The sequence below is a fragment of the Acromyrmex echinatior genome, chromosome 9, assembly GCF_024713525.1.
Source record: "Acromyrmex echinatior isolate Ae372 chromosome 9, ASM2471352v2, whole genome shotgun sequence".
Lineage (NCBI taxonomy): Eukaryota > Metazoa > Arthropoda > Insecta > Hymenoptera > Formicidae > Acromyrmex > Acromyrmex echinatior.
Window position 1 is genome coordinate 67,324 of NC_141860.1, and position 23,713 is coordinate 91,036.

The 23,713-nt window shown below is 35.5% G+C and overlaps 1 long non-coding RNA gene across 1 annotated transcript; it reads left to right on the top strand.

The window, feature by feature from the left end:
- Window positions 1–15,908: 15,908 nt before the first annotated feature.
- On the top strand, window positions 15,909–21,025 carry LOC147908438 (uncharacterized). The gene is made up of 2 exons (XR_015546216.1): window positions 15,909–20,715; window positions 20,777–21,025. It is a non-coding gene; the product is annotated as an uncharacterized LOC147908438 (long non-coding RNA).
- The last annotated feature ends 2,688 nt before the right edge of the window (window positions 21,026–23,713 follow it).

The following is a 23,713-nucleotide window of genomic DNA, read 5'->3' on the forward strand; positions in this document are numbered from 1 at the left end:
AATCCGGACGTTTATCTCGTGGAAAAAATATTACCCAAACGAGGAAACGAGGTGTACGTGAAATGGTTAGGAATGGACAATTCATATAATTCTTGGATAGATAAAACGAATGTATTGTAATTTTTTTTTTTATTTATTACAATAAAAAAACTAAAAAAACTACAGTGCATTACAGAGGTATTTTATAATGTCCCCAAGGTAGAGTAGCGACCGGGTACGACGTACCGCTTGTCATCGTATGGACTAAGAGCGAGCTTCAATTCAGACACTGTGTAAACTTCGTGCAACGTTGATAGTATGCACGACTGACGTCTCGACTGTACCGTCGCATCGTTCAAACATCGCGCATAATCGTCGAAAGTGATCGTTTTCGCGACTACCTTTTTCTTGATACCCTTTATTCTCTTCGTATCGCTCTTTCCGATCACTCTCAATGCGCACTCTCTTCGCTCTGAGTCCTATGAATTCCGACATAATCGCACCATTATTTTCATCTTTCATCAAACCGGGTATTTTATTGTTAGCGCGTGGAACATCATACGCATTTCTCTCAGGATAATCACTCGTGTCGAATCTCGCGATATCACGCTTAATGTTCTCGTACACATTCTTACATTCTAAAAGATAAATTAAGCTGTCCGTGTCCATGTACATAATCTTACATCTATCGCGATACAATGTATTCATAGAAATGAAATTCATACAAACGCAACTTAGATATCTCGAGAATGCACTTACGTATATCGGTTTATTTAATTTCACCTCGAGTTTGCGCAATTCAACAGCGATCAGATTTTCAGAAAAAACACTTCTACTGTGAAAATTCGGTTTCGCTATCATCGCTTCCGCACCGTGTCTCCCATCCCAACGCATTATGAGTCGAACATCGACATGATCGCGTACGTTCTCCATCGTTTTTCCAAATACCGCATTATTCATCAATTTGTAAAGATTTTTCTCAAAATCGTTATTCGCGAGTATTCTAAATCTCGTATTAAGTTCAATATATCCGCGAAGCCATGGGGATTGTGCGAATTGTAATATTCGATGAATTTTTTTTACGTGTAATCCATGCTGAATACGTTGTTGTAAATTGCGATAGTGCACGATATAGCGTAAAGAGTGGCTCCTTATCGTAAAGAGTGGCCAATAGTTTGTCATTCCGTTTTCCGGGAGGCCGTTCGCGATTGGGGCAGAATGGAAGGTCTGCATGAGCGTCGTGTATGTTTTGCGGATACGCAAGATCGACCTCTAGAATATAACCGACTACGGAGTCTGACGACACTGACATTATGTCAAAGCGTCGACCCATTGAAATTCTCCGTACGGTAAGGATTCGGACATCGCCCAACCGTACAGATTGTTCACATCGAAGTACATGAGATACGTCGAAGGTTTCGAAGAATCGTACGAAGATGCATTGTACTTGTTATTAGCTTGCGTATCTATGCGAACATTAACTTAAACCACCGCGTATACCATGTTCCGCAAACATGTCAATGTCAGTGAGTAATTCGAATCGAATACCAGTGTATTTCAACATAGCGTCCCACGTATATCCCGGTAAAGTGTAATAATACGTTGGATCCAATCCGTAACTATCGATACACGTATCACGAAAATTTTCAAAAACATCTGCTAATAAAAGCACATTTGTCTTAAGATACAAATCACTGTAATCGCCGAGAGTCTCTATGCGGAAACGTTGTCAAACGTTTGTCGCGTGTTGATAATCGTCATCGGAAGCGGTCTCGTCGGTCAACGAACTGTAAAACAATTCACTGGTAAACTATTCGATGGTAAACTAGTCTCGTCTAGCTTATCGACGCTGTCGATGTACTCGTACGGAAACACTCCTTTCCGCGTACTCTTATCAAGATATGCTACCAATTTTCGAGACTAGTATTGAGAAATTTAAACGAATCCACAAAGCGCACTTTCACACCGTCCTTTCCCCATTTAGAGTTTACTGTATCCCCGACATGTTTCGTAAACGATATATAATTTTTTTTCGTTATAGGTAACACGTCAACTCTACCCGCAAAACTGTTAGCAATATCTTTTATGATAAAATGAGCGTCGTAACCTGCCAAATTGTGAAAGAATACAGGAATAACGTATGTATCCTGATAATGTAAATTGCAACGTGAATGTGCGGGACCTCTGTAACGTCCGGTCAAATGACAGTAATCGCGTACGCGCACATCTCCTTCCTCAAATGGTCGTTCGCAGATATGACAGTGAGTCGTGTTTCGAAATTTTTCCCACTCGACGTTCGATGTAAATTCCGCTATAGTCACATTATTGTTGAATATCATTTTCGCACGATGCGTCAAATCGTATAATTCCTTGACAAACCACGATACGCAATCCTCGCCGCGATAAGATCTGTACATCGACTATATATATATACAAAACAATTAGTATACCCACCTATCGCACAGATACTTCTTTCCTATATTCTTGCTCAATTGCGAACCTATCAATCGTGACAGATCTTTAATCCATGTGAAATGAGCGATAACGTTTTCGTCGTCGTCGCGTCTCGACTCTTGCAACAGATTTACGTGTTTCTCTTTCTTCTCTTTGGTTAGACGAAGAGGAACGATTATATTGCCATCGTCTTTTTTTCCACCCCTCTTTCGCTCGGTAAATACGTTGATAGATATATCGTTCAAAAGTTCAAATGTTGTAATTTGTTTTAAGGTAACAGGGAACTCGATACCCTCAAGATTCAACACAGTAGTATAATCCGGATACGATGATTTCCTATTCACATGACTTTGAACTGGATACAGAGCGGCGACCACCAACCAAGCGAAACACGCATTGTCTATCGAACGCACATTGATTACCGCCTTCCTCAGCATAATTTCTCGCGGCAGCTCCACCCAACATCCCGCATGCATAGGATTATATTTGTTAACATTTACAATCAGATTCAATATACGTGATAGCGCCCATCCACTGTCACGTTCCTGAAATTCCTCCAATGCCGCTAAAGTATCATCTGTCACGTGTTTATCGTACCACTCTCGCAGATCGGATGTGTCGAAAAGCTCGTGATTTTTCGTAGTAATACTCTTAGCAGATCTCTTAGCATCCGCAACGAACTCACCGTTGAATATTGTATTCACTTTCAAACAAATATGTCTCTGAAGATTATCGCGTACCCGATCGAGAACGATATCTCTCGCGTCATCGAGAAATCTCTGTCGAGGTTCGATGTAATTCGAATTCAACACCACACCAGTCAATACGCGATTGTTAAAAGCTGTTTCGATCTCCAACCACAAGAATCCCCCTCTTTTTTGCGATTCGACATAGCCAATGCCCACATGTTCAAAACGATGTCGTAGGACATTTCTCAAACCTTCCAATCGTGCTAGTCGAGCGATCGCTGCATTTACAACTCCGGCAGATGTTCGTTGACGTTTACCGCTTCGACACGTCTCCCGTAAGAAATCGAGACACTCGTCACATTTTTCCTCCCATACTCGATACGTGTCCGCCGTATCGATACTCATTGCACGATGAAGATCTTCCACCTCCTCATCCATCTCTCTCTATATTAAACAAAAATCACTACCCTCGCTTACACATGAACCAGAGCGTCTCACCGCAACTCTAGGTATCTCTAGGTATGTCGAATTTAATCTTTTTATATATCCTTCCAATGTCATCGATTCGCACACCTTTCATAGCTGCGTTTTCGTACCTTCTTGTATGATCATCAACAACTACCGCACTTTGAATGCATAAAATTTCTCGCGAACAATGATTCCCAATCTCTCTCCGTAAATGGTGTGTGGCTAAGTTCCAACACTTCTTCTTCTTTATTCAAGATGTAACCAACGTAGGACTCGATACCATACGCTCGTAACAGTACACATCACTACCTACATCCGAAACCGCACTTGACGGATCGCTGTCCGTACTCTCGTTCGGACTATTATCGCTATAGCTATCGCTATCGCTTAACATATTAAAATCACTGTGAGAAGAACCTTACCCCGTGCACTTATATATCGTTCCTTCGTCGGAAACAACAAACCGCAAGCCCATCTTATCTTTTACAAATAATACGCGTATAAAAATACGACGCATCCTATCACATTCAAAGGATGTTGTATTCACACACACACACACACACACACACACACACACACACACACACACACACACAAGGATATGTGTAAGGAAAGAAATCCATTATTCACATTTTTTTCTTTTTACTTTTAATAAAATGCAAACTAAAATTAGTACATACATCATAATATATATAAAAGAATCATAATAAATCGTCATAATGTATAAAAAATACGTACTACTATTCATTTTGATATTTTTTATACTGATTGTATAGTTTCATTATATTTTGTAATGCGCACGGTTACTGTGTCTTCCACACCGAAACGTATTAATAGAGTCTAGATTTTCCAACGATTCAATGTCATTGAAATGATTGTCGATCGTTTCGACTATGACATTGTCGTTGTTTAGAATGTCCACTAACCACCCCCGTTTCTCGAGACCTTTCACATAAATAAGTACATCATCATCGCTCTCTCCACTGACAGCTTCAGCGATCAAACGCTGCGCCATACGATACGGCACCACCCCGTCGTTCCATCGCAATCCGTGATGATGCGCCATCAGCCATGAGGCGTGCGACTGATCTTTCTTCGTCAAGAAACGCCATGGCATCGGGCACGTAAAAATGTAATGCGTTTCACCGCCATTTTTCAGCACTGCCACCTCCTTCACGACGAATCGTTCACCCACGACGAATCCTTTAACAAAAAAAACCACGTATAATACACATAATACACACGTTTTGTAAAATAAATAAACCAGAAACACGAACTGTACCTTGTAAATCGACGAATGTCGGCACCATGACTTCGATATATATATGTCACCACATACGATTAAACCACGCCAATATGGCAATCGCGCGGTGCGTCTCTCTTTTATCATATCCTGTGTTCTCTCGGTGTGAAGGAAACAATCGTACGTAAAAGTGAGATAGCTATGTAGGATATGCGTAAGTAGTAGATATAATATGTGATTATCGTATGCGTCTTTTCCTCTCTCCTATATATTTTTTTACATACGTTTTTCTTTTCCTTCATTAGCGATGGTACTTTCCTCAAATCGTCAGCTACCCAATCCAAAAGCCAATTCACCACTTGCTGCTTACGATCTCTAGGGGAAGATGTCACAAATTGTGTTCTCATTTTTGCATATTTCCATCATTGACGTTTTTCCTTATTCTTAATATCATGAATGTCATACAAATCTACGCGAATCAACTGATGCCTCCAGTCTGTCCTTCCGGAGTGCTCACGGTGTACAGCTGACCATGTTCCAATTTTGTCATGTATTGGGATATTCCATCGTTTTGCTGTTTCGAGGTTGAAACAAAAAGCGCGTCCATACCTCCAGATGTCGATTCTCTTGACGATGCAAAAATCTCACGATCGATGTTCGGCGCATCAATAAGTGTCGCCATGTGACATCTAACGTATTCCTTCAGATCGTGTAACCATTCGAAGTATGTATTTCTCGTCATGAAATCTTCCATAAACAAATGATGCAACACTTTGCTCTCGGAGGTAGAGAGGAAACGATCCAGCTCTTCCACAGAATACCTAGAATTCAGCAAACCTCTCGTTTTCAATACGTTCAAAAATGACATTAATGCATTTTTCATCGTCTTTGCCTCCCTCATACGTATCGTATTCGGATCTATCTTTCGCTGATGTACCATATAGGTCTGTATACATCCAATCATCATTCGCAGATTTTTTACAAACGTATTCGTAATCCACGTCTGATGTATTAAATCGAATTATAGAACCCATAAACGTTTCATCGAACACATCTTCCTCTTCGTCTTCCTCATCTAATAGTTGTTCAAACGATTTCTCAGTGGATCTCATCGGTAGCTCCTCAACCTCTTTACTTCGAGACTCCATCGTAGTAGTGCATAAATAATATTAATACGTTCGAAACCAAAATATATGTATGACGAAAAAAAGCCTCGCCCATACACATTTATATACTGTTGTCCATCGGACATGTTGACGGATGTAGTTTCTATCGAGAACGCAAAAAACTGCATAAAAATAGACACCCTTATGAAGAGTGAAACAACGTCATACGAGAGAGAACGCATCCTGAAAGAGGATGCAATAGTGTCTTATCACATCTTTGTGATATCTATCAAGGTGACAGAACTGCGCAAAACTGCATAACGGAAAATCTTTAAGGACTCGAAAGAGGATGCATGTGGTATTAGACAAAAAACTATTTATAAAACTGCATAAAATGGATTCTTATCGTATCCTTAAGGACGCGGTGTAACTGCGGAAGAGAAAATATTATTTATTGTTCCATTTATCTTTTGTTTATTATTAAACTAACAGCGATCGAACGCGACAAACGAAACGTTGGTGCAAGCGAGAGCGACAGCAAAAATGGGGATTCTTATCGTATCTTTAAGGAGGTAAGATTACATTATTATATTATATTTACAGCGAGTGAGAAACCCGTTGGTGCGAGCGAGAACGACAGCGCGCATGCGGGAAGAAAAAACGCGCGAACTTCCTTAGTAGCTCGCCCGCTCCCGAGCTCGCCGGATCGTCGTCACGACGCGTCACGCCGTGACGTCACCAGCTCACACAGACATGCGCCCGTGGGGACGGGGGCCGGGGAGGAAAACTACGAGAGGTGGTGGGAGGACAAAGCAGCTCGCTCATTGGCTGCCCCCCCCCCCGCACCACAATACCCCTCTCGCCCAGTTTTCCCCCCGGCCCCTCACCCCGCAGCTTGCCCCATGGCTTAGAATATATATAGATATGCTACTTCTAGCAATTGCGCAAATTTTTGGAAATAGGGGAAAGGATTTTGATTTGAAATAAGGGCCAATTTAACTTGGAACCTCAATCTCTTTTCTCTTTGTCTTCTTCCGCCTTTGGTAGGCATGGAGGTAATGCAAAAAAAAGAATTATAATGTTCCGGAAAACTGTCGTAAACGGGGGCCACGCTATTGGCAGCGACAGTCGCAACAACTCCTCAGATATTCATATAATATATACTATATGGGCTGAAAAGTCCCGGGATTTTAATGAAAACAAACGTTTTTTGGGCAAAGTTATATTTATTCCTCAATATAGTTGCCTTCGAGGGCGATACACTTGGTATAGCGATTTTCCAACATTTCGATGTCTTTTCTGTAGTACGAAATGTCCAAGCTTTCAAAATACGCCTTGGTTTCCGCGATGACTTCCTCATTCGATGTGAATCTTTTTTCCTGGAGCCACCGCTTGAGCTTTGGGAACAGATAATAGTCGCTGGGGGCCAAGTCTGGAGAATACGGGTGAGCAACCAATTCGAATCGTAATTGGTCCAATTTGACCATCGCTTTCAAGGACGTGTGTGACGGTGCGTTATCGTGATAGTACAGAACTTTTTTCTTCGCCATATGGGGCCGTTTTTTTTTTATTTCGTCGTTCAGTTTGTCCAATAATACTCTGCATAATACGCTGCATAATACTCTCCCGTAACTGTTCTTCCCTTCTGCAGGTAATCGATGAAGATTGTGCCATGCGCATCCCAAAAAACGGAGGCCATAACCTTCCCGGCCGAGCGTTGGTCTTTTGGCCGCTTTGGTCGGCTTTCGTGGCTTTTCAGCCACTCTGCAGACTGCCTATTGGACTCAGCCTATGGTAATGGACCCACGTTTCATTCATCATCACAAAACGTCGAAAAAAGTCCGCTCGATTACGCTGCAACAACGCCAAACCGGCCGTTGAATCATCAACGCGCTGCTGTTTTTGGTCGATGGTCAGCAAACGCGGCACCCATCGTGCCAATAGCTTTTTCATCTCCAAAACATCGTGCAAAATGTATCCCGCCCGTTCTTTTGAGATGCCCATGGCCTCAGTTAACTCGCGCAACTTCATTTTACGATCACTCAAAACGATTCGATGCACTTGCTTTACGATTTCCGCATTCGTAGCCTCTTTTGGCCTTCCAGAGCAAGGTGCGTCTTCGGTGCTTGTACGACCCATTTTAAATTCACTAAACCACCGATAAACTGTTGTTCTAGAAGGAGCAGATGTGGGATAACATTTCTGCAACCATTTCAATGAATGTTCAGAAGTTTTTCCCATCAAAAAACAATGTTTGATCAAGATGCGATATTCCTGTTTTTCCTTTTTTTTTACGAAGGCGAAAGTAACGCCACTTAAACGACTGTAGCTTGTAAACGAATAAACGAATTGTCATGAAACTTCGTACATAAATTGGTGACAGATGAATCTCTCGAAATGAATCATGTTCATTTTCTAGTGGCGCCATCTATTGAAAAATCCCGGGACTTTTCAGCCTATGTAGTATGTACTTGTATGTAGATTTAGAGATTAGAGATTTAGACGTTCCGTTGATAGATTCGATTTAATATTAATATCGTTTATTAAAAAGATAAATGGTATAGGTAAAACAATGCGAAAGTGAGATTCTGATGAAGCGCGAGGATAGTTCTCACCTTGATAGTATAATTGTAACTGTAACTGTGATAGTATAACTGTAACTGACTGACTGTCTGAATAACCGACTGACTGACTGGCTGGGTGACTGATAAATTGACCGAAAAAGGAAAAGAAGAGCAGTGTAGTAGTAGTGAGTAGTGGTGTAGTGTGGTAGTGAATAGTAGTAGTAGTAGTGTGAGTGAGGTTCTGTCTTCGACAGCTCCTTTTATATTCTGAAAATGAGTGTGGGAGTGTCCTTTCAGAACCAATTGACACTTCTCAAAATTTGGTAGAATCTATACTCGCGCTTTCCTTGAGATAAGGCAGCAAGGCTCCGCGTAAGCCCTACTCCCCACTCTACAAGTTTATTCTTAATAAGTAATAGTTGAATTTTAATAATTTGTTGTAATAAAAATTCGGTTTTCCTTAATATCCTTTATGCGAGGCGAATTCACTACATTCATATGTTTAAAATTAATTTAACTTTATTAGAAAAAGAAAAAGGGAAAAAAAAGATATTCGTTCTCGCATTCAGGAAGATTTCTATTTTACTGCTAATTGTTGAATTTAATTACTTAATCGTTAAATGCTAATATAATATACATTATTATTAATGTTGTATAATACGCTTTTATATTTGTTATTTAATAGGAGGATTTCTTTGAGAAAGATCGTGTGATATTCTTAGACGTTCTTTCTAGAATAATCTGTAGATAATTTTTATGACGCATAAAAGTACATAACGTGATCTATCTGTTAGAATTTGAATGTTTAAATAAAGAAACTGAATATACCCTCTTATAAAAGAGAAACGGAATTTCCGGTTTCGAAATAAAGATAAAATAGGGAAATCTAGCGATAAGATAAAAGTAAAGTATAAATTGTATACCAAAGAAGAATATCTATAAAGAATAAGAGGATTTTATCGGTATGTAACAAAGGTCAGACCATTCGCGAGTTTTCAAGGCCTAACACTATAGTTGAATTGCGTCGTTTTCTTGGGATTATTAACTTTTATTGTAAACTACTGCATAACGCAGCTACCGTTTAGGCACCACTAAATGAGTACCTTCGCGACTCACGCAAAAACGATAAACGTCCAATAATATGGACGCCGGCGGCTGAGGAAGCGTTTGATAAGTGCAATGAGAATCTGGACAACGCGACTATTCTTTCTCACCCCTCCGACGCAGCTGAGACGCACCTCGTTTGTCAGATTTCCCCATCGGGGCCGTCCTTGAACAACGCCTAGACAACTTTTAGAAACCTATCGCGTTTTTTTCGCTCAAATTAAATTCGGCGCAATAAAACTATTGCGCGTACGATCGGGAGCTTACGACGATTGCCGAGACAGTAAAATACTTTCGTTATTTCCTTGAAGGGCGGAATTTCAAGATTGTGACAGATCACAAGCCTCTCATCTATGCGTTCATGCAACGTTCCGAAAAGGCGTCATGGCAACAGAGACAACTGTCATTCATCTCGCAGTTCACTGCGCGTATCAAATACCTCGGGCAATGATAATATTGTGGCGGATTCCCTTTCCTGCATCGAAGCCATCCGCTTACCTACAGAGATTGAACTAAATGAGCTCGCACAGCAACAAGACGAAGAGCTACGGTCCATTCGCGAATCTCTTGAATTTCCGCTTACTATGAAGCGAATTCAATGGGGGCCGACGCATACTACACTTTATTGTCAAATGACCGGCGAGGCAATCCTCCCCTATATATCGGTATCTTTACGAAATCGCGTCTTTCCATGACGCAGCTCATCCAGGTCCTAAAGTCACTGATCGGGTAATCCGTCAACGGTATGTGTGGCCATGCACCGCGACAATGCGAAGTGGTGCAAAAATTGTCTAGATTGTCAACAGTCAAAAATAACCCGACACGTTCAACTAAATCCTAAAAAATTTATCGCGCCCGACGGTCGTTTTGAACATGTTCACATGGATTTAATAGGTCCCTTGCCTGAATCGGACGGATACAAATATTGCGAGACGATCATTGATAGATTTTCGCATTGGCCAGTAGTAATACCTCTCAAAGCCATTTCAGTGGCACGCGCGTTTTAGAACAATTGGGTAGCAAACTTTGGAGCACCTAAAACGATAACTACTGATCAAGGTAGCCGTAAAACTGGGGGAGGGGGAGGGGGAAGTAGCAGCTAACCTCTACTGTCCTTCCTCCCCAGTCCACGGAGACAAAATCCCTCTCTCTAGGAGTACACTGTTCCGTTTACCGGGGGGAGCTCGCACAGGTCAGCCACTCCAGATCGACATCCGGTCCTCCCTCCACCAAGTGTCTAAAGCAGCCCCGAACTCGGGGACGGCCCAAAGTGAGTCCCCTGCATCACGACAAAGTCACACCCCGCGCGATGGGTTGTTAAAACATAGTTGTAGTTAAATAACTTAACTCTTAAAAATGTATTAAATTTGATAATAAATTTTGATTCAAATTTAATTTATTATTTATTATACAAAGTACATAAATATAAACATTTTACTTTGAAACTTTATAAATGGGTTGATTTTGACACATATTGAAGTTAAAAATAATAAAATGTCAGTAAATGTAAGGAATAGAGTTGCTCTTTAATATCTGCGAGTATCATAATTGATGTTTTAAAATAATGTTTAAAATTTACTCATCTATTTGATAAAATTTATGCAAGTGTCCGGACTATCAAGAATGGTAGTACATATTTATTAAATTATTTATTTCAATTAGGTTTTGCAGTTTATATTGCAAATAAAACAGACAGAGGTAAAAAAATTTGGCTTGGGACATTTCTGCTTTGGATATTGTTTTATCTGCTGAGTATATGTTCTATTTTAAATAAAAATATAAAAGTATGTAATAAACGTATATACATGTGCGTGCGTGCGTGCGTGCGTGCGTGCGTGCGTGTGTGTGTGTGTGTGTGTGTGTGTGTGTGTGTGTGTGTGTGTGTGTGTGTAGAGAAGGACAGTAATCTAATCTATCCTTTCAGAATATTTCCTCTATTTTTAAATATATAATAATATATTTATTAAAGTTGCATTGTATTCCATTTTAAAAAATGATGGAAAAATGATCTTAAAATCTTTGAAGCGCCTGCATAGATAAACCGTTAGTAGTATATCATAATGCCCTCCCTCTTAATGCTACACAACTTCAATAAATATATCATATCTCTAAAAACAGCGAAAATATTCTAAGTGAATAGAATTACTGCTCCACTTTATATACATGTATAATAGAATAAATACGTACATATAAAATAAAACATTTTCTAGATTTTCTTTATAATTAATTCTTTTGAATTTAATCTTTTCGCTCCTAACACCGGCTATGTCTGGCATCTACGAAACGATCCGTATAGACGAATGCTGGCTGTTCGCGAACAAATTATTTTATAATGTCCCTTATAATAAGAGTTACGCCAAATCATCTTGTACAGCAATATACAGCCAAACGTAATTTTGTCAAATAATATTAGGTGTTGGAATTAATTCGTAGCGTTTTTTAATGAAAGAATGTTATTTATTTCACATGAGCATTAAAAAGTACATTAATGAAAGTACTTCCCATCACTTGTAAAACGCTACGAATTAATTCCAACACCTAATATATATTTAAACATGATTAGTAATACAATATATTGATGTCTATAATGCTACTGAAGGGGATAATTTAAAAACGATTTGCGAAGAGGTTATAATCATTTTATTTTGGGAATAGTTCTTTTTTATTAAAAACGTATTAAGGTGGCGTTGTTCAGGCGTAAAACGTAATTTTAAACGTCCAAGACTATCCATTGAGTGGAAAGACGTGTCTCCACTTCACTCAGACTGCTCGGAGCAAACTAGCGACCGCCTTGGAAGGGCAGACCCCCCACCACATTTCCCGACCCATTTTACCCCGCTGCGATGGATATTCGCGTCACAATAAAATCATGCGCATTACTTTCATAATGGACCCTGTATACTTTTGGTGTGGGGTCCCGATCAATGGTGATATTCTGGTGGACCGCTTTCTGAGCGAAAGGGTTAACAAACCTATTTTCATTAAGTATTGTATAATGATAGTGTACTTTCTTTCAAATGTATCAATTTTGTTCACTACAATAATTCTTAAAACGCAGGTATGTAACAGACCTATTCTCGCAGCAATGCATGAATAATTTTGTTTAATTATGGCTTGATATAAACAAGACGCTCGCGCGTATATAATTAATTACATTTTATTTAAATAAATCAAAATCTCGTCATAACAATCAGAAAGAATTTCCGGTTGTGACAAGATTCGAAATTTTACAACTAGAAGTAGAACTATTGTATAAGTATTATATTATTTATTACATTATAAAGATTTGTTTAATTTATAATTATTATAATATTATTAACATTATAATATTTTTCAATTTACTTGGGGAACTTTTAATGATTATAACTTGCAATTGTAAAATTTGTTAAATTTTATTAAATAAATTTTCTAATACAAAGAAGTCTAATACAAAGAAAAGTAATCTTTATAATGGAAAACGGATTTAATGTATATTCCACGTAAAATTTATAAAAATCTATAAAATTTTATAAATTTATAAAATCTATCCGCAAAGAAAAATTAAACTATCTATCAAATTACAACAGTCTGTTTATAGGAGAGTGTGAATTCCAAATCTTCTAAACTGCTTATTATAATAGATTATTTGGTAAGATGTTAATTACAGTTACCATTTTTATGACATCATTAATATAATATTAAAATTCGCGTGTAAGAAAATATATTTTAACACATTATTAAAAATCATCTTTTATGAAAAATAAATGGATAAAATAATTTTCTTATGGAATGGAGATTACGAAGGGATACTTATATTTAATAATAATAAAATATATGCGTTATTGTAATTTTATATATATATATATAGGTACAAAAGTGTCTCGGGTACTGACCGCTCGAAATGATCCAAACCCGAGAATAGTAATATTTTAAAGAATTATTTTTATATTTGATAATTTATTATATGTTTAAAATTTAACATTTCCTATTTTTCAGTTTCTTTCAAAAATTTTAATCATTAATTGCACTATATACCGGGTCTCAGAGCACTCGTACCACCCTTTTAAAAGGTAGGGATGTGTTTGTACAAAAAAATGGTTCAGACAAAATTTGCAGGATTTCGGGAGATCTATCTGATGGTGACCTTGAATTTGACCTTGAGGTCGACCTTGGGCATAACTCAAGGTCAAAGTACCGTTTTACAAATGTAAACCCTTATTCATGACATCACAAATGAAAATAGCGGAAAATTTTACGTCCGAATATGTTATCAAGCCTAGGTCAAAATTACCCTTAGAGGTCATGTGGAGGTCAAGTTACTTTTAGAGCACCCGTACCAACCTTCTAAAAGATATGGATGTGTTTGTACAAAAAATAGTTCAAACAATACTAGGTATTTACATAGCTATGATGCATCCATCTGCTGGTGAATTTGAATTCTACCTTTAGATTCATTTGTAGTCGTGTAAATCGATTTTTAAAGATTCCTAATTATCAAGGTCTTGAACAGTCGATGCCGCCTGTGTCAGCGTTACCCAAGATGTACTACGTGGAGGTCACAAGGTCGGACTTACACCTCGTCGGGGTGCTTTTTTAAGGTGGTTCCCCTTGCCGTCACCTTTGTTCGTACGCATGTGTCTAGATTTTCGAAGTGTCCTCCACGTGCATGTATGAAGGCTGTTATTCTTCGTTGAAAATCATCCGTCACCCGACGAATTTCGACAGGATCTAGAGACTGAATGGCTTCTCGAATTCTGTTCTTCATGTCTTCTGAAGTCGTAGGTCGTTCGCGGTATACGAGGTCTTTTATTCTTCCCCACAAAATAAAAATCCAAAATTGTAAGATCCGGTGATCGTGGTGGCCAGTTATGTGGACCATATTTATCTATCCATTGGCCGCGAAATATGCGGTTCAGTTGTTGACGAGCAATGACAGACGTGTGGGCTGGACATCCATCCTGTTGAAACCACATATTTAGACGTAGTTAAAGTGGAATATCTTCAAGTAAACGTGGGAGTTCGTTTTCGAGTAAATTGACATACAGAAAATGGTTTAGATTTTCTCCAAAGAAAAATGGTCCGACGATATGCGTATCAACAATTCCGCACCAAACATTGACTTTCCAGATACGTTGATGATCGATTTCTCGATACCAATGTGGATTCTCTTGCGCCCAATAACGAGATTATGTGTGTTCACTTCGCCGTCACTTTTGAAGGTGCACTCATCAGAAAACAAGATACTTCTATGGAAAGTAGGTAATTGTTGAGTAATCCAATTACAGAATATCAGTCTTTGTCTATGATCGTCCAATGTCATGGCCTGGTGAAGTGACATTCGATATGGATGAAATGAATTTTCTCGCAAAATTCTACTGATAGTGCTTCTACTTATTCCACTATCTCTTTCTCGTCTTCTTAAAGAATCGGTAGGATTTACAAGAGCAGAAGCAATTATATCAGGTGCCCGTACTGCACGAAGCGGACGATGAATTTGCATTCCTTTATTATAATCCGATTGGACGATATCTTTTTGAATTATCCGCCGTTGCAAACGACTGAAAACATTGCGCGAATGCGGTGTACGATCGGGATATTCATTTCGCCACATTCTTTCAGCTTCGCGAAAACTTCCAGCCCTACTCAAAACCGACAACATTAACGCAGCTTCTTCGCTTGAGTAAGACATATCTACCTATAAATGAATAATAATCCCCGAATATTGAAATACCTAAGTACCTACCTACCTAGGTATAAAACGCACTTAAAAAAAAAACCGACAGTTTATAAAACTCTTAAGCGAACAAAGAAAGAAAAGCAAAACACAGGCGGCATCGACTGTTCAAGATCTTGATAATTAGGAATCTTTAAAAATCGATGTACACGACTACAAATGAATCTAAAGGTAGAATTCAAATTCACCAGCAGATGGATGCATCATAACTATGTAAATACCTAGTATTGTTTGAACTATTTTTTGTACAAACACATCCATATCTTTTAGAAGGTTGGTACGGGTGCTCTAAAAGTAACTTGACCTCCACATGACCTCTAAGGGTAATTTTGACCTAGGCTTGATAACGTATTCGGACGTAAAATTTTCCGCTATTTTCATTTGTGATGTCATGAATAAGGTTTTACATTTGTAAAACGGTACTTTGACCATGAGTTATGCCCAAGGTCGACCTCAAGGTCAAATTCAAGGTCACCGTCAGATAGATCTCCCAAAATCCTGCAAATTTTGTCTGAACCATTTTTTTGTACAAACACATCCCTACCTTTTAAAAGGGTGGTACGGGTGCTCTGAGACACCCTGTATACATACCTATTTGACTTACCTCGAATCTTTGTATTCACATATTTTTAATTAATCTCTTAGGTACGGTTGAATTTTGCGCGGGGCTGTTTCTCTGTACGGCAGAGTTCAACGCGAATTACGCGTAAACGATACAGCACTGCAATGTGTGATGGACAATACTGTTCTCTACGCGAGTATATTGGAATGAAGTTTTTGATGATTAAATTATAATTTTTCTTAAAGATATGATACACATACTTTAACTTTAACAATTTATTTTAATAATTAATAATACAATTGAGTATGATATATTTTAAAGTACGACACATAGATCCACGTCACAATCTTCACACTAATAGCGTGATCTTCGTTTTTTATTCTTCCTACCACGCATTTTATATCATTTTCGATTTCCGAGTCTGTTCCTGAATTGTAACAAATTGCTCTTCGTTTTTTATTTATTTAAATGAAAAACAACAATTCATACCTGACACTGGCGTATCAAAAACAAAGACTGTATATTCTATCTGTATATTGTTAACACTGTTATAAAACATTGAGAAAGCAAAAAAAGTGTGAAACAAAACATATGAAAATGATCATTTAATTCAAACGATCATTTAATTTCAAACGGTGAGCGAGTGAGCCACTAGAGTGAGCCACTATAGTGGCACGTCGTTCAGAAAGATGACATCCGCGAAGGCCACTATAGTGGCGCATCGTGCCTAAGAGGTTAAATTCTTGTATTTGCGATAACATTGTTAAAACAATATAAAGCATTTTGACAAAATTATCTAAGTCGACAAAAATCAAAATTTATTAAATACGATCTCATATATACATGTATTTTACTAGAAAAGAGTATGATTACTTTTATAAAAATTAAAAATGTATATTGTATACATATATTTTTATAAAAGTAATCATAAAAGGTAAGCAAATTATTTGTACAAAATTTGCATCTATTTAACAATTTCGATTTGAACAGATAATCATTATATCTATATTTGAGGACCAGACTTTCATATTGCGTTTTGTCTTTTGTAATTTTCAAAAAATGAGAAAGAAAGAGACTGCACACACAAGAAAAATATACACTTTATGAAAAATAACAATATGCCAATCAGTAAAATGTAAAATATTGAATAAAATTGCTAAATAATTGCTAAAAATGTTTAAACAAATACATTTTGTTCATCTCTATAAATTAAAAATCATAATTTGCACTTTGAAATGTCTATATTTTTTCAACATATAAATTAACAATGAAAAATGCTTTTTGAACATTTTAGACTAGCTATTATGAGTCTTTCAACATTGAACACTATATCATATTTAACTAAAAAAATGAAATTTTGACAAAATGCATTTTGGAGTTCTGTTCTTCATTTATAATATAATATTAAAGTTTTATCGTCATTAAGACACACACACACACACACACACACACACACACAATTCTGTTACTAGCCTGCATTCTATTACTATAATAAGAAAACATTTAGTAAAGATAAGAAAGCGATGAAATTAATGTTAAAACATGCTAATATAAGTTAACACAGAAAGTTGGTGTGTATACATTTTAATCATGATGTGATACTAATTTATATCATTCACAAAAATTTCAATCCATAGTTCGGATTTTCTTCACTAGGTAAATTCTTTCACAAGTAATCATTTACAATATGTTGCAAGATGTACCAAGTGACGATAACTGGATTTATTATTTGTTTCAAGTTTTGACTAAGTGATGTTATAATGATAGATTTAAATTTATTTAGTGTATTGATTGCTTCATCTCTGCAATTTGCAAGTGACTTGCTCTCAATGGAAAATTTTTTGTTGCTGCATTCGCTGAGAATGATTCCAATGTCAGTAAAAAGCAAAGATTTAGAAGATGATAATCAGATATTAATAACCATTTTTATTTATTTTGTCAAATGTTTCATATCTGATTATTATTTGCATCTCCTAAATATTCGCTCTTACATCTGCGTTTGACTTTCATTAGTCCTTTTCTGAATTTATGTATTAATTAAGAATAAAAATAAAAAATAATAATAAAATTAAATTTAATTACACACTAATAAATTATATTTGTTATAAGAATAATTGTAGAGAAGACCTGGTTGGCACAGTTTTCACAATTTCGGCATTAGATTTTTTAACAATGAATTATTAACAATAAATTATTATGATTAAATGATTTTTTAATAATGAATTATTATGATTAAAATATATCAATATGATATATTTTATATTATATATTTTATATAGAGAGAACCTTCTTCTATATTTTTATGTCATTAATGATTCTATACACTGTATGTTTCTTTGCAATAAATGAAATGTGGACATGCTGCATTGTAATTAATTGCCCCGATATGTGGAATAAATTGGTACATAATATGAATTGTCTGTATGATAAATCCTATATTAAATTAACAAAAATGTAATAGAATGTAGTAGAAAAGTAATAGAAATAAAAATGAGATAGTAGATACGTACTTCTTAATAAAAATTGTATCTTTAAAAGTTATTTTGTAATGATCAAATAGCAAAATGTTGTTACAGAAAAATAAGTGTAAATTATTTCAATTTTATCTTCTTTTGATATATAATAGAAATATTAAATATTTGTCAGAGTTGAATGTTTACATGTGCGATACAGCGAGTTATCCTAATCTTTTCTTATGATATGAGCCAACGTACCCCACCCCTGCATACATGATCGTCTTATTATAACAAATTACCATTGTTACTCAAAATAACGTATTGTTTACTAACAAACTTTTCTTTTAACTAATAATACATCGCTTATTAGATTTGCTTTCTTAAGCTAAAGAACATTAATACGAAATTATGAAATGCTTAAAAATTTTCTTGCCTGCTCTTGAATCAGAATTTTTTCTTTTTCTATTGTAATACTTATTTGATTTAAATGAAACTTAGGAAGAAGTATCTATGTTGTAAAAAAAATATTTTACAGTAACTTTTCTATTGTTTCTTTTATTATAAATATATAAATAGAACGGAATGCCAATTTGTCTCTTATACCAACGAGCTCCGGTCTCTTTACTTATCTTCTCTTTACAAAGAGCATTATATTGTGCACATAATTTCAATATATAAAATATTTTATTAAAATTATCAATTTCAACTCAAGTTGACACGTGTCGCTAAAAGTCATGTAAATAAAATGCAATAATTAACAGAAAGACATATTTAATCAACAAGACATTCTGCGGGTATAATTAATGAGAAAAATTTATTCTCTATAAGAGAATCTTCTCTTTTCTCCGTATGAAGAATAGTCGGTACGCTTCTATTCTGTGGATGTATTACAGACACGAATCATCACATCCAGTTTCAACGATACGATTTTATCAACAGATCAAAAAATGTATGTAGTCAAGTAGTTCCCAAACCAAAAATAAATGTACTGTGCTGACAATTTTAATGTCACTAGATTTATAAAGTATCGCAAACTCTCATCTATTTTGATGGATGGACGCGAAACGCGGCCATTTAAAATTTATGCATTCGTATATATATACTTTATTTGAGAAAATGAAACCGGCTCGAAGCAAATTATCTCAGTCTATAATGATCGAGAGAGGAAGGGGGGAGAGAATAAATCCAGTCGATGTGATGAGATTATTTGTCTTTTGCGAGAAATCCTCTTCACGATTTCGCTTCTCGAAGTCTCTCTCTTTCACACACTCTGTCTTTCTCTTTCTCTTTCTCTCTTTTGCACCGTGGAATTCGCCGCGCGGAGAACTGTCGGTATTTTTTTATTATATTTTTTTCCTTTTTAATTAATTAACGAGCTCGTCGTATGATATGGGTAGTACATTGAGTATACATGTAACACTGGCTTTAATTTTAATTTATATTACATTTACACGCGCCCTGCGACGAAAGGATGGCTCGTTCCGCTTTGCGAGCACATATGACGCTTTTGATTTTGGGGTGCACAGATCCAAGTGCGCCGATAAAAATCCAAGGTATAACGCTAAGCGAAGAAGTCGTTTAAAGATCGTTAGCCTTTTTGTCGCCAAATTGCGTTTGCTGCAATATATATACAAGACATCTCAGGTTTTTAAAAAATTACTTTAAATCCGAAGCGCCACTACGGTCTAAGTATTAAGATGTTGAATATATATACATATAAAAAATAAGAGCATAAAAAACCACAGCATATTTGGGCAAAGTTTCGGAAAAATTTAAAAAACTTTCACATATATACGGTTTTAATATAGCTTATAAACCTATGAATAAATTGAATACATTTATTAAGACAAGAAAGGATTCTTTGCCTAAGGATGACCAATGCGGAGTAGTTTATAAAATTAATTGTTTAAACTGTGAATCGTCTTGTGTTGGCCAAACCAAAAGGAAATTAAAAACTCGGATTAAAGAACATAAGGCTGATATAAGAAAACCTTCTTCCGAAATTTCTGTGGTTTCACGTCACCGTATGAATGAGATGCATGAATTAGATTGGGATAATATAAGAATTTTAGATAGAGAACAATCTTTAGCGAAAAGAAGAATTTCGGAAATGATACATATAAAAAGACAAACAAGTGGTATCAATAAGCAAAGTGACACGGAAGGTTTGCCTGAGGTTTATTTTCCTCTTCTAAAAAAGGATATCTCTTTCTGTTAATAAACAATTCTAGAACTTTCTAAAAATTTTGACTCAGATATATAAATAGTGGTAAAATATATGATAGGACAAATAACAACACATAATGTCACGACAAAATTCTAACTGTGTAAAAGAAATATTCGAGATTCATCGTTTGGTTTTTTTGCTGTAAAACAGGTAATGATTCTATTTCTTTATATTCCGACTAGAAGATTTTAATATATACAATTTTATTTAGAATCTGGAAATTCTTGTTCTACACTTTTCTTGATATGACAATTGACGGTGTAACATTACTGCATGAAGCATCTTCACATACAAAAGAACATATTTATTTAATTACAACTCTCGACTGTTGAATTTAATGTCAACTAGATGTAACTCTGCGTTTTAAGAATATTATTGAATTACTGAAGATGGCCAGATTGTGGCCGAAACGTTTAATGTTTTAATTAATGTAATAATAATTAAATATCACAAACTATAACTTGTGCTGTGGTTTTTTATGCTCTTATTTTTTATATGTGTTAATATTAGAACCACGTTAGTTTCAAGATATTGAATATATATATTTTTCAAACGAATGAATTAATTTCAGAAATGATAATTACGTGTCGATATGGTTGTCGACATTAACGCAATTGATCTGTATTCGAGAGCGAATCAGAGCGAGAGCGCTGACGTGAAATTTTTAAAGTGATGCGGCGTTTATCTGACAATATTCCTTGCGAATCACATTCGGCGATTTTCTAGCGGCGGAGCGTCTCCTTGGCGGTGCACTAATAGCGATGCGTTAACTTAGAACGGCGGAAAATTGAGAGTGGCGGAAAACTAAGAGTTGCGGAGAACTAAGAGTTGCGGAGAACTAGGAGTTGCGGAGAACTAAGAGTTGCGGAGAACTCAATAAACTTATTGCGAAAAAATTCCGGGTTCGACTCCCGGCCGAGGCAATATTTTTTCGCAATAAGTTTATTACAGTTTTTTAAGATAAATTTGAGGAATTTTAGGGGGATTATTAACATTTCAGATCAATTACGTTAATGTCGACAACCATATCGACACGTAATTACCATTTCTGAAATTAATTCATTCGTTTGAAAAATATATATATTAGTTCAACATCTTAAACTTGAGGAATCAATGCTTCTTTTATTATTATTTAAATAGGAATATTAACTTTACAAAATTATATATATATATATATATATATATATATATATATATTAGGTGTTGGAATTAATTCGTAGCGTTTTTTAATGAAAGAATGTTATTTATTTCACATGAGCATTAAAAAATACATTAATGAAAGTACTTCCTATCACTTGTAAAACGCTACGAATTAATTCCAACACCTAATACATATTTTTCATGACAAATAAATAGATCCTTCCGATTGATTCCTAGTAACTTAAAAAATTAATAAAATTTTGTAATTTGATCTATAAAGATTTTTTTAGATTTATGTTATATATATATCAAACTATATTATAAAAACTTTGATAACCCATAAAATATTTTGAAAAAATTTATTATATTTTGTATAGAATGTAATTATTAAATATTCTAATTATTTCGAATTCTAAAATTAAATTTAATATATTAAATTTTTCTTTTTCTCTTTCAACTATCTCTTTTTCTTTCTTCAAAGACCATGACAGATAAATAATAGCCAGCAACGAATTTTTATTAAAAGATAATTCATCAAGAATAGATCTCGCTATAAATTCATATTTTATGGTGTATTCTATTACATGAACTTTAAATTCTCTCAATGGATATTTATCGACGCATTCACGTTATTATCGCAAATGTGAACGCGATTTTCGCGAACATGCGTAACCATTTTTTTATTTACATATATTATATATATTAAATGTCATACATTGCGCAACGTAACTTAGCAGATTGGTATCAACAGCAGATTGGTACAAGCTGAGATTGGTATCATTCATTAGGATCGCTTACTACTGTTCCATAATATTCTACTCGCCTACTGTACAACATTTTACACTCATCGTATTTCGTTCGTAAGATAATGTCGATTAGTAATGCTACGAGATTATTGGAGTCATGAGATTGCACAGCAACGCCCGGATCGATCAATCATGTTGGCGTCGAGCCCAATCGTTTTTTTTTCATTCTCCATTTTGCTTTTCACCAATTTTTATATGTACAGGACGATGCGGCGTCTCGCCGATTCTTTTAGACACTCTCAAAAATTGTCTCCCGAGAACATCGAAATGACGCAACGATTGCTCAAAAAATTGCTTGCAAACAGAGCCATGTATATATAAAACACTGGATATATATTTTGAGATATAACTTAATATATGTCAAAGGCTTTTATTTATAAAACAATCGATTAATTCTCGAATTCTTAATTGATATATTAACAAACAATAAATGATAATGGTAAGAAATAATAGAAAATGACGTAACAGAAAATAAATATCAATATATTATTTTACAGATTAAATTATAGGTAATTAAGAAATAGATAAACAATAACTAACTTATCAGAAAAGACCGAAATTGAAACTTCTTCAAATCAGTTTCGTTAAATTTTATTTCATTATTGAGATATACCGTAGATTATATTTATTAACACATCTAATTGTGTTACGCCAGTTATGATTATGTTTACAACTCTTCCCTTCAAGCTCGTCCATTCTTGCAGGTGCAAGATGATATCTAATTATACAATGTTTTATGTATATATATATAGATATTACAATTATATGTATTTCGAAAAACACTTTGAAATATTTGGTAATATTTTATAGTGCAATTCGAAATGATATAACGTATTGTAACAAATATATACATATATGTATATATGAGTGTGTATATATTTATACATAGATACCTTCGGCTTGTAAGTCGCTCATTATATTATGTATAAACTAGCAACAATAAACAGTCCCTGTTTTTAATCGTCGCGTTTTCAACATGTTTCATCTTTCTTTCTCTTCCTGGAATCTCTGTTACAAAATACGATATACAGAAGTAGATATAACGTAGTAGGTTTAATTTCATTAAATTAATTTTGTAAAATTTCGTAAATATTTCCCAGGATTAAATTAATTAGATCATAGTGATTACAAAAATATGACCGCTTTACATAAGTAACAAAATTTATTCGAAAAATTCGCGACAATTATTTAGAATACAATGT